The 11,264-nt window shown below is 40.3% G+C and overlaps 1 long non-coding RNA gene across 1 annotated transcript; it reads left to right on the forward strand.

Annotated features, from left to right (window-relative positions):
* Positions 1–392: 392 nt before the first annotated feature.
* On the forward strand, positions 393–8,862 carry LOC128312800 (uncharacterized). The gene is made up of 4 exons (XR_008292553.1): positions 393–4,067; positions 4,729–4,808; positions 6,330–6,440; positions 8,505–8,862. It is a non-coding gene; the product is annotated as an uncharacterized LOC128312800 (long non-coding RNA).
* The last annotated feature ends 2,402 nt before the right edge of the window (positions 8,863–11,264 follow it).

Below are 11,264 nucleotides of genomic sequence, written 5' to 3' on the forward strand. Positions count from 1 at the left end.
CTAAGCCTACATCACATTGATTCCTGATGTCAGTCCAATGTGATGATCTGAATACTTTCAACAAAAGCATCTGAGCATTGAATACTTGGGGTTTTACTCACAAGTAACACCAGGTTTTTAGACTTGTAAGAATTCATTTCTATCTCTCTCAAGATGTCCATTCAGTTTGAATCCACAGACTGATTTTGATAGACCAGCTGCCTATCAATCAGATAACCATTTAGAAGTTAATCATGTAAGTTGTCCATATTTAAATTGTCTATCATTTTAAAACACTCTTAATCATGTCACCATAACTTAAACCTCTCTTTCTTGGGGAAAAGGATTTTAAAACAGACAGGTAGTTTGAATTTGTGAAATTAAAGTTTGATTCCAAATAAGGTACAGTTTTAGTGAAGAAATGAGAAGTCCTGTTTAATTTGGCTGCCATTTTCTGAGTTCTAAAGCGGTCTTATTTTCAAAATATGAATTTTTTTCCTTGTATGAATTTAATTGCAGCCTACATGGAACGTTGAACAATACCTGCGTAGCCACTTCATCTTTTTCTAGGTTCCTTATAGCCTCTTCAAAGATCATCAAACAGTTTCAAAGGAACAGCATCTACATTTCTGCTTTACTGTAGTCTTTTTTCCATTCACACCTTCGAATTTGCAAATTAGAAGGCATTCTTCTTGTGCCACGCTTTGAAAATATGATTTTATGGCAAGCTAATATTTTAATATGGCTGGCAACAATGATATCCATCTTGTAGGCACATGTCTAAGGGGCAATCTTCCATTTCTATAAAGTCAATAATCTCATTAAGTGCTTTTATACATTTACATGTTTTACACATTTTGAAAAGTGACCTATGTTTTCATTATGAAAGCCTCAATATTATAGGTAAGTAAATCACATTCCTTTTTTTTTAATTAGTGTTATGTACAAGATGTGTAGAACATTTAGCAGGTAAGATCTCATGTGCTTTGATAAGAAGTTTATAGATCAAGGGATGCCTGGGTGGCTCAGTTGGTTGAGCATCCAACTTAGGCTCAGATTGTGATCTCCTGGTTCTTGAGTTCGAGCCTTGCATCAGGTTTGCTGCTGTCAGTGCAGAGCCTGCTTTGGATCCTCTGTCCCCACCTCTCTCTGCCCCTCCCCTCATGCTCTCTCAAAATAAGTAAACATTAAAAAAAAAAGAAGTTTATAGATCGAGTAGAATTTTCCAAAATTTATATTTGTACAGTATATCTGCTGAATCTGCAGCTAGATGAGCAAAATCTAGTTCTATTTGAACAAGATAACAGCAACCTTTTGTATGTTCTGTAATTTCGTTAAAATCTTGATAGGAATCAAGAACATAATTTAAAACTCCATTGTTCAAATCAAAATACCTAGGGGTCAGGGGGAACATCTTTTGTTTCTTGCCATGATTCAATTTATCACTTACACTATAGAAAGTATGATCATTGGTAAGATCTGACAGAATCTGATTGCTGGTTGCCAGAGAGTGGTTGGGGGTGGGTGCGTGGGTGGGTGAAATGCGTGAAGAGTCAAACGTCACAAACGTCCAGTTACAAAATAAATGTCATGGGATGTAATGTACAGCATGGTGACTGTACTTAATAACACTTTTTTGCATATTTGAAAGTTGCTAAGAGAGTAAATCTTAAGAGTCCTCATCACAAGCAAAAAACATTTTTTAAATTATGTATGGTATGGTGGTGGCGGTCATTTCTTAATCAGTGATTGAATGACCACTAGTTTCAGTTAAGTATTAGTATATTTTGGGGAGATGAAGAAACTATTGATTGATTTCAAAGTGCTTGCCTGTTTCATCCCTAACTTGGGAAAGTTTTCATATCTTCCCTTCTCCACCATGTGCGACCCCAAATCCTTTTTTGCATATCACACCAATATTATACCAGCCGTATTCTCTGTTTTGGTTTGGCCATGTATTCAGTATTTAAAAAAGTGCTTCTAGCAGTATGAAAGACCAAACCCTGAGCTGTATCTCATATTGGGACACTTGGAATCAACATTTAATCTTCAACTACTTAATGGAGTTTATTCTAATTTCTAGACAACTGTTCAATTTTCCTACATGCTGCCTGAGTAGGAAACTGTATGAAATAAAAGGGAGGCCCTGACAGGAAATTGCAGTGAGTCCTGGATTCACTTAGTACTGCACAATGGAAATAAATAAAAGCCACCTCCTCCCTTCTGTTGGTCCATTTCCCCTTTTGGATGAGCAAATGGGAATCATCTTTAGGGCATTATGTATTCACTGAGGGGCTGTGACCTTAATCCATAAAGCCCTATAGAGTTTATGCTTTGATTTTCTTAAAGCCCGCCTCCCCTATACAGTGTCGCAGACAATCAAAACTGCCCTGCAATGTGCTTGCTAATAGTTCACAATTTCAGTGGACCTAAGACTGAGCCATCTGGTAAATAGGGCTTGTCATAGAGATTCCCCTTAAGGTGATCTGACCACACCACAGTTTGCCTGGGAATCTCCCATCTTGCAATAAAACTGAGACAGTTTTTAGAATTCTCCTTGGATTACAGGAGAATAGAGTAAGTAACAAAAATATGATTGTTGATCCACTGCAGTAAAGTCTTCACAAAGAAGTTACACTTTTCTAAATAGTGGTATTTAGCGGCTTCTTGCTGTTAAAAGGGCACAAATACAGTTTAAATTCAACTAGAGGTATAAGGAAACAAACAAATGTTTTCGGAGAACCTACCATGTGTTAGGAAATTAATGTTTTCTCATTTGACCTTCACAACTCTATGATGTAGATATCATTATTCCTATTCTACAAGTGAAGAAACTGGCTTAGTGGTGTTAAGTGACCTTTGCAAAGGCCCATGGATAGTAAGGCATAGACTTGGGATTCAAATTCAAGTGCACAGGCTCCAGACTCTATGTCTTTACACCCTCTTACCCAAATAATGATCTCTTTCTGAGCTTCTTACTTCTCATCTTGGCTTCAATTCATTTCTTCTGTATCCTCTTTACTTTTCATACATGGTCCACGAGCTTGTTGTTTTTTATAATTTCTCCTCTTGATATTCTCTTTAAATTCTTTTAACTACTGTGTTTTTAGTTCCCTTTCTCATCTCCAACAGCTTAAGTCACTGTCCTCTTTCCTAGAGCAATGTATTATTGTCCTAACTGATCTTACATCTATTCTCTTGTAAGTCTGTTCTCCACACACAATCATGTAAAGGAAATCATTAAATTATACCATTCAGTTGCTCAAAATTCTGCGATGAGCTCACATCACAGCCTAGAGTCAAATTCCCTCTTTAATGACTAAGAAGGTGTTGTGTGATCTGGCCTCCATTCCCCTTTCTCGGGTGTCTCCTGCCCCTGCTCCCCAGGCTCCTCTCACTGCAGCCACACTGGTCTTCTGCGGGGACTTGTAAACCAAGCTCATTCTTGCTTTTTCACTTGCTGCTCCTTTGTCTTCCATCTGGTCTTTTCTTCGTTCACTTTCTGACTTGGTTTAGGTCTCTGATCAAACTTTCCCTGAGAAGAGAGGTTTCGTTGACTGTATCTCTAAAATACCTGCCAGCTAGTTCCACTGTATGCCTTGCCCTAGCATTTGTCATTCACTACCTAGATTTATCTTAGTTTTGAACATGGATTTATTCTCTTTTGTGTCTTTTCCCTGCGACTTAAATATAGGCTCTATGGTAGCAGGGACCCTTTCTGTCTTGTTTATCACTGCATCCCAGAGCCTATAGGACATGCTGTAGTACACACTCAGGAGATATTTGTTGAGTGCATAAAGATATACTTTCACAAATGCCTCAATAATATTCAAGGTAATCTTAGCACATTGCTTTTCTGGTCTCTGAATTATTTCTTCACTACATTTTTTAAAATTTATGTTTATTTGTTTGTGACAGAGAGACAGAGTACAAGTGGGGGAGGGGCAGAGAGAGAGGGAGACACAGAATCCGAAACAGGCTCCAGGCTCTGAGCTGTCAGCACAGAGCCCAACATGGGGCTCAAACCCACGAACCCTGAGATCATGACCTGAGCTGAAGTCAGAAGCCCAACCTACTGAACCACCCAGGTACTCCTCTTCACTACTCTCATTTATTGTCTTTTTCAGTTAAACCCCTATTCTATCAACTGATCATGTGTTGCCTTATGATGTATTTTATATTATTTAAATAGCTTTTATACAATATTGCTATAGTTTGTGTGTTTCGGTTTTTATCTTGTGGATAAGCACCACGGTAGTTTAAGCATGATCTGTACTAATCTTAGTATTTCTTATAGCAACACAGTCCATTAATACCACATAGTAGGAAATCATGGATGCTTTGCTATTTGGTGATTGATTTAATGAGATATTAAATACATTCTATATACTAGACAATATTCTCAGTGCTTTGTCAACATTATTTCTTTTATCCTTATGACAACAAGCTGAAGTAACCTCATTTTGCAGATAAGAACTATGGTTCAGAAAGAAATGACTTGGTTTATTAAGGTTGTACACCTAAGAAAAAGTGAAGTGAGTCTTAAAAATAGATAGCGACTTTAAAACAAATGTTCTTTTCACTAGAGACTATAGCTATGCAGTAAATCTCTGTTAATAATTAGATTCATTCATAAAGTACAATGACTCTCAAATCATACTGAGCTACCTTATTTCCTATGGGGGAAGAGGAATGTGCTGAGTGGAGTATGTTGCTTTTGATTATTATCTTTATGCTCTGTGCCTCCAGGGTTATGTAAAGAAGGACTGAAAAGGCAACTGGATCTACTCAACAGAAAATTTAAAATCACAAAACAAGCAGGTGCACAGGTCAGGTACAATTGTGACTCAATTCTCATTATTTGGGTTCCATATTACTTGAGACCCTAGACATACTATGTTGCTTTCCCCTTTCCTTCCCATGACCATTATCCTTAATCAGACCTGAAGCCCTGAAAAGAGAAGCTCTAATTAGAATTGAGAAATTCAATACGGAGCTGAAGGAAAAAGAATCACTCATTGGCTAGCCACATTCCAATTCTCCACAGTTGTCCAAACCTGTCTATAGACCTGATATCTTTGCAAGCATGACATCATTCAAGGTGCCTCATAGAACCAAAAATACAGAACCCCTGCCTAAGATGGGGAGCAACATACAATGGTTATTTGATGATTTGGTGGAGCTTGACTTTTTAGGAGATCTTTAGAATTGCTGATTTTTTTTTTTTTTGCTGAACTTTCTTATGTAAGCTGAATTTTCTAAATGCTATTATAAATCAGTGACTCTCCAAGGTTTAATATGCTTAAGAATCACCAAGGTATCCTGTGTGAAAAAGCAGATTCTAGGGTCATCACTGCCAGAAACTCTAATGTAGTAGACCTTGGGTGGAGCTTGGGAATCTGAGTCTTAAAAAAGTTCCTCCAGATGATTCTGATAACACATTATCCATAAAGATATATATCAGTCTAAAACACCTTTCCCCCTCAGATATTTTAACTCGGAAATTATGTTTTATATTTTTGAATAATATATTCTTTCTCACAGGAATATGGAAGACAATTGAATATTTTATTGTGTTAATATTAGAGACTCAACTCCAAAATGATAATCAGTCAAGAGATTTCTGTTATAATGATTTATTCGAGTCTTTTTTTTTTTGTCTTCTACAGCTTTTAATGCACTGTCAATCTTTTAAATTAGACATCAGCCAAGCATTAGCTCACCATCTATATTATTAAGTACTAAAAGCTGGCCCAGCATTCTGGCAAGAAGGAAGGAGCTGTAAACAGTGAGGCCTGAAAACCAAAATGGTGTGAAGTGTTTAGGTCACCTTGGGGGGAATCTTGGCACTAATGTCAATCCTAATTCCCAGAAGGTTCCTTTAGTGTCACACAGTGGGGAAACTATGAGCAGACACACAGTAAGAAGAGTTTGCTGTTATACATACATGCGACATCTTTTGGGGATTTTCATACTGCTTTCATTACACTAAATTACAGAAAGTGATATTTATCCCATAAGGTACGAATTGAAGCAGACATGTATGTTATTAAAATGGTAAGCTATGAAAAGCACCACACAAATGGTATGAACAAAGTTCTCAGACACTGTGAAGAACAGAGAGGATGACATTTGAGCTAGGCCAAAGAGTATAAGCAGCCTTTCACCAGACAGAGATAGAACAAAAGCCTTTTATAGAGAAGAGCTACCTTAGGATAAAACAAAATAACAGCAACTAACATTTATGGAAACATTATTTGGTAGACACTGCTATAAGCATTTATGTTTTATTTGATTTAATTCTCAAAAACCTATATGTAATGGGTGCTGTTATTATTCTCAATATACAGATGAAGGGACCCAGCTGTGTGCCTATGTGTGGAATACTCCTGGGTAGCAGGAACATGTCAGGAGTAGCAAATGGCATGGTATGACCTGAATCAACAGAGAAGGTATCAAAGGTAGGCTGGGCCGGGTGACGAAGTACCTTCATGAGATGGTGATGAAGTGCTTTACATGGAGGGTTTTGTTCTTGTTTTTTAAATTAGTGTTTCTTATTACACAAGTAATATCTACACATACTTTGAAAATCTGCAAACAGCAAACAATGAAAAGAAAATTTGGCCCCACAGATCCTCTGTTCCACAGCCCTTCTCCCAAGAACAACTATGATCGCTAACTTCTTGTGTATCTTTGTAGAACTAGTCTATGCAGAAGTATCTTCTTTCTTCTTCTTTTGCTGAACACACAGGCACATGCTATACAAACCTGCATCTTGAGATTGTCCCATATCAGCACATTTGGCACATTCAGATCTGTCTCATTCTTGTCTCCAGCTCCATGTTTTCCAATTATGTGGTTGAATCATGGTTTATTTAACCAATCCACTAATGATAGACATTAAATGTGTTGCCAGTCCATACACAGCACTGATTTGATGATTCTCATCTTTGAAAATGTGCAAGTATTACTTACAGGAGATGCTCCTGGAGGCAGGATTTCTGTGCCCCCGGGAAAGAATTCAAACAGTGAAATGGCATGAGCAAGTTGGCCTTTGAGAGCCACCAGTCTGGCAGCTGTGTGGAGCTGTGTGGAGGATGGAATGGACTGTGTGGAGGCATGTGGAAGATGGAGTGGAGGGAGGAGCATGCAGAAGTGAGCAGACTGGGAGTCTCTGGTATTTCCTCAGGAGGGAGCCGGTGTGAGCCACTGGCAGCTCAGCAAGCGGATGGTTGGATTGGAGCAGTTTCTGGAGGGAATAATGGAAAGAGCCTTTGCACAGCCTCTCTGCTCTCCTTTTCTCCTTTGTGCTTCCTGTTTCTTGCCCAGTTCTTTTGACCAGATAGGTAGCGCCTGTGAGCAGAAAGTGTGCCAACTTTGAGTGTCAAGTTATATGTTTTTAGTATTTTGAAATCAATAATGACAGAGAATTTAGGGAGCCAATGAGCACTGGGGAGAAATGGGGGAAGACCCTTTTCAGAAATGTTCCAGAAGTGATAGGCGAGTTACCTTAGCTGTCCCATGTGCTCTCATTCTACCAGGGCATGGTGGACGGAGCTGGGTGCCTGTGCATCTTTTCATTTCTCTTTTTCTTTTCTTTTCTTATGCCCTTTGCATTCGAGGGTAACTACCATACCCTCATTAAGCCCCGTGACTTCTTTCATTCCTTGCCTAGTCATAATCTTAATTACCCCTGCTTAAAAAAGCTTAACCTACTTAAAGGAGAAATAACAAACTAATCCTAGTTTGACAACACATGTACATTGCATCTGGCATTAGGGGCAGCAGGGTTTCCCGGGCATCTACCACTGAGCAGCCTCGGAGCGGAAAATGCAGACATGAAGGCTCACGGCCACGGCCCCGGGCAGGCGTGGGGTCAGTCTAGGGAAGGCTCTCACTCACCCCACGCCTGAGCTCCAGAGTACTCCACGACCCATGTGGCCCAGGGCCCTAAACCTTCTGTAACCCAGAAATGAAGCAGAACTCCTCCTGGTATGGTTGCAAGTCAGTTAGAATTTGAGAAACACAAAACTGAAAGCCAAAGAGGATTGGCTGCCAGTCACACAGCCAGCGTGCCCTTCTGCCAGGGCACGCCTGCTCCTGATATGAACGCCAATGTTTATTCTCTTCTGGGGGCGGGGGGAAGGCCTAAGTGTTGCTGCGCACACCACTTTGGCTCAGAGGGAGACCCAGAGCAGGCACACACCCAGGTTGCACACAGCAGGCAGGTTTGACTGCGCAGGCTTTGGGAGACAGGAGTCGCTCTTCATTGCAGGGGAGGTGGCGGGCGGGGGAGGGGAGGATTCTGCAGCTAGGCAGTCTGCTAGGCAAATGGTGCTCACAATATGCTCTGGGCCTCCCAATGTTTCCATTTTAATTACTATTGTTCTATTTTCCTGGGGGAAGAAGAAAGAAAAAGGAAAATTATGACTAGGATCTTTCAGGTGGTGAGGCATGTATGGTTTTTAGAGATGAAATTGACTTTATTCAACATATCTTTTTCTGATTTTCACATTGAAATTCAGAACAGGTGAAGGAGTAAGGAAATGGAAGAGGTAAAAGGGGGAGAAGAGAGAGGATGCAGTAGGTTCTCAGCTCACTTCCTGCTTACATGCCTGGAAAATTTCAGCTTCCCAAGGCACAGCTTCCCAAACAGGGTGGATTTCAGGTGTGTCAAAATATTGATCCTTTCAGCTCACAGGTGGCAGGACAGGGTCAAAAGGGGCCTCAGCTGCCTTTTCCATGTAGCCCAAGTCACTTTCAAATATAATCCTTTTCTATCTGGACTGAGATGGAAATTTTTGAAGAAAGTAAAAAATACTGTCTTAGAACCTAATGGTCCCTGCTACTTGGATAGAAACACAGTGTGGCTGTTTGGCCTCATCAAACCTCTAGTTTGCTAGGTTGTATGTATGTGTATATGTGCATGTGTGTATACACATATATGTGTACATATTCATATGTGTAGAAATGTGTGTCTGTATATTGATCTATTTCTTTATATCTATAGAGAATTAAAGTTAATCAAGCATTGTGGCTAATAGCATATGCTTTGGAGTCTAGCAGACTTGGTTTGAAACTCAGCTTTACAGTTTCTTATTGTATTACCTTGAACAGATTACTAAATCCCTCTGCTTCATTTCTTGGGGGATAAATACCTACCTTTCACAGTCATGACCTTGAGCAAGTCACTTAAATGTTTTGCTCTTCAGTGTCTTCGTCTGCAAAATGGGATAATAATAGTTCCTAACTTATAATTTTGCAGAAAGGATAAACATGTTAACTGATATATTAGTGTATCAATTAATGTATATCAATCACTCAGAACATTGCCTCGTACCTGGTAAACTATGAAGCTGTGAGTTCTCAGTATTGTTAATCATCATCATCATCATGTAAAGTGTTTAGCACAGGGGCTTGTATACGTGATAGCTATCATCATCACCATCATCATTACTATAGTTTACTTTGGGGAAGAGAAGTGGTTTTTGTTCTCACTACAGAAAACCAAACTGTGTGCAGCTCTGACATCGTGAGAACAGCTGCTGAGAATGTAGGGGATAAGAGTCTTGCTGGGGCGAGTGTAAAGTACATAATACAAGTCACCCTTACAGCCTAGAGGGTGAGCTCCAGTGTGGGATTCTTACCTAGTCAGAAGTCTCTCCTCTTTACTCCTTTCTCCCCAGTCTCCATTATAGTCCCGTCTTTGTTAAATCACTTATCCATTAATTTCGGAAAAAAAAAAAAAAAAAAAAAAGGAATATTTGTGTTCTTTGGAGCCCTTGCATGCCTGTTGCCAAATCCCAAGTCCATTGCCAAGGAAGCATTGCTTGGGGGCTAGCTGACTTCGCCTTAGTGTTCCCACTTAGCTGCTCTCTGCACTGGGGATGAAGGAAGCAATGTTCATGGGAGAGCCTGTGAGCAGTCAGCCAAAGATGGGGGGGAGGGGTAAAGTGTTATTAGAAACAGGAGAGAATTGCTAACAAATTGAGCTTTCAAGCAGGAAATTAAAGAAGCAATCAAGACTGAGTACAGGTGGGCATGCACAGCCCAGGGGTCTTGAAGCAGAAATACTGTTCAGGAGTGTGGCATGACAGATTGACCCTCTGGATTTCCTGTTGCTACCTGTCATCCGCTCATGGGGTCAGCCTACATGGTCTCTAGGAATCACAGCAGAGAGCCATCACTTGGTGAAGAGTAAAGCAGGAATGGTCTTCTTGGTTTCCCCTCATTTCTCCCCTATGCTTTCTCAATAGGCAGGTAGCTGTCAGAAGGAGGGCACAAGTCAGAACTTGAATATTCCATCTGGAGTTCATTCCAAAGGTCCCAGGACAGCAACCCTGCCTAGGGGCTGGGATAGATATGTGGGCTTCAGATAGACCTGAGCTGAAGTCCTAACTCTTCTCTGCAACTGGATGACCATGCTCAAGTTTTTAATTTCTCTAGCCCTTGGGACCCGCTTCTGACAAATGGAGTTCAAGCCAGTTGCATACCCTACATTGTGCCTGAATAAGTTAATGTATAGAAAGAACTCACCACAGTGCTGCATCATGGGTGCTTAAAAAATGGTAGCTGTTCTTATTCTATCATTGTTAACATTAATGTCACATACACTGTTCTTCAGTGGGTCTTCCTACTGCCACCTCTGAGACAAGATCTTTTTCCTTTTTTCACTCACATCTGCTGGCAGCTTTTTGCTGGCCTTTCTTGACTCCATACTTGAACACTGCAACTGATTTTGCTTTTGATCTGGATTTTACTTGTATGCACATGTTTATTCTTTGTGATAGTTCCTGGACCCTGAGCTCTCCTTGAGCTACCCTGATGAGAAGTGAGGTCAGGAGAGAACTCACAGTCTCAGATCTCATCTCCTGCTTTGATTCCTCCACAGTTTTTTTCCTGCCACATCCAATATGACAGAGGAGTCTTAAAAACTACAGATACACTCATGGGGCACTTGCTTGGGGCAGAAAAAGGGAAACAATCCCTCCCCATGGAATGATCTCTGAGAGAAAAGGTGGAAGGGAGGCTGGGTTACACAACAGGGGAAAATGCCGTGAAATCTTGCTGTCAGTAGGTTAGCACTGGCAGTTATTTTGGTTTTTGGCTTTGAAACTGCTATGCAATTCAGCTACTGAGAGTTTAGATTGCTGTTTGTTGATGAAGGGGGATCATAAGCCCAACCAAGTTTCCTCCAAACCTTCTCCCTGGGACTGTTTCAAAGAAAAATAAAGAAAAAAAATGCCATTGGTATCTTCTCCCTCCAAAGCTTTGGTAACTTCTCC

The sequence above is a fragment of the Acinonyx jubatus genome, chromosome F2, assembly GCF_027475565.1.
Source record: "Acinonyx jubatus isolate Ajub_Pintada_27869175 chromosome F2, VMU_Ajub_asm_v1.0, whole genome shotgun sequence".
Classification (NCBI taxonomy): domain Eukaryota; kingdom Metazoa; phylum Chordata; class Mammalia; order Carnivora; family Felidae; genus Acinonyx; species Acinonyx jubatus.